This window comes from Oreochromis niloticus, unplaced genomic scaffold (assembly GCF_001858045.2).
Source record: "Oreochromis niloticus isolate F11D_XX unplaced genomic scaffold, O_niloticus_UMD_NMBU tig00007365_pilon, whole genome shotgun sequence".
NCBI lineage: Eukaryota > Metazoa > Chordata > Actinopteri > Cichliformes > Cichlidae > Oreochromis > Oreochromis niloticus.
Genome location: NW_020328518.1, coordinates 272,785 through 274,250, shown reverse-complemented (window position 1 = coordinate 274,250; position 1,466 = coordinate 272,785). Strand labels below are relative to the sequence as shown.

Here is a 1,466-nt window from a genome sequence, read left to right as displayed (position 1 = left end):
CGTGATTCCTCCCTAAATGTTAGGAGTGGTACTACACCTCTCTGTAGAAAACAAAAAACCCAAAGCACAGAAACAGTGTTTTATAGTGTTTGTGTGCTTTTGACAGAGGAAGACAGGACAGAACATCATTAAAGGGATTTGACTTTGTGAGATCACACTGAAAACGCACCACTTGGTTCACTCTGAGATATTTTCAGTCTGGAAAGATGAATCTGTCGGGCTTTAGGCTGCTTCTCACTTTAAGCAGTTCATGTTGTAGCTGTAGCTGATGGACACAAAAATTACATTTCATATTTTAGATATTCAGCTGCTCACTCTGAAGCCAACAGGGCTCTTGAGTGTGGATGATTGTGTTGGTACTGGATGCTGTGATAAACAGATGTTAGTGGACAAACCGCCTGCTGGCTGAGCTTCTCTATTGAGAGCTATTCCAACAAAAGAAGATCTTATAACTGTTGTGTGGATCTGCCTCTCCAGGTCGTATCAGGAACAAGGCTGGAGAGGACGATAGCGCAGCCGATGTCGTCCTGTCCCTTAACATAATTTCTGCCAAGAACATCAAGTCATCCCACAACAACAACAGGTAGGTGAAACTCCCACACTGAGTCAGTTTGAGTGAGAACACACTAGTCACAACATTTGAAGGTGTAAAATGTTTCCATTCACAGATTTTGAAGGTTTCTTGTTGCCTTCTTGCTTGTATTCTCTTCAGTTATTATCATGAAACACATTTTCTTTTAAAACAGCCAATGTGTTACATTGTTACACTTTGTCATGATTGAGTTCCTGCCATGTAAAAAAATCATTTTTGATGCTTTGTAGTAATATTATCAGTTCAAATCTATGTATGTATCCTTGTCTGTATATTCTCTGAAGCCACATTGGAGTCATTGCGTCACACAGTGGAAATTTGTATTTATCTTGTATATTGGTTCTATTCTGATTTTTAGTGTTTATTTATGAGTGTCGTTTTATTTGCATGGTTTTATTCTGTTTCTGTTGCATGGTTTTTAGTGATTTATGTGACATGATTTTTATCCACTGTGGACTGGCTGCACATGGGACAAATTAGCTGATAGGGATCACCTGCTGAGGCATGGGTGTGTGCAGAGGTGGCCTATCAGCTGTGTAAAGACCTTTTAAAAGCAGGCTAGCTGAGCACTGGAGGAGGGAGGCCCCACACTGGAAGATAAATGCTAGATGGCCAATGTGACACGGCGACAGTAGGAGACAACGCGTGTGATTGGCAGCAGGGCAGAGGTTTACCTTATTTGTTATTTTACAGGGCACCGACGCAAGGGGAGCTGTGGTGGCATTGCATGACAGGTGCAGAATGCAAGCTGGGCTGGGATGTGATGGGCCCAGTGGAAGGACAAGAGGATGGGAGGCTCTTCCTCGTCTGCCGAAGACGAGGCTGGCGTGGACTCCGCTCTAAAGAAGGAATTCCTGGCCTGCGGGTGGACCCA

The 1,466-nt window shown here is 43.4% G+C and overlaps 1 long non-coding RNA gene across 1 annotated transcript; it reads left to right on the top strand.

The window, feature by feature from the left end:
- The first annotated feature begins 473 nt into the window (after window positions 1-473).
- LOC112845438 (uncharacterized) lies at window positions 474-1,466 on the top strand. Its single transcript, XR_003218255.1, has 2 exons — window positions 474-583; window positions 1,286-1,466. It is a non-coding gene; the product is annotated as an uncharacterized LOC112845438 (long non-coding RNA).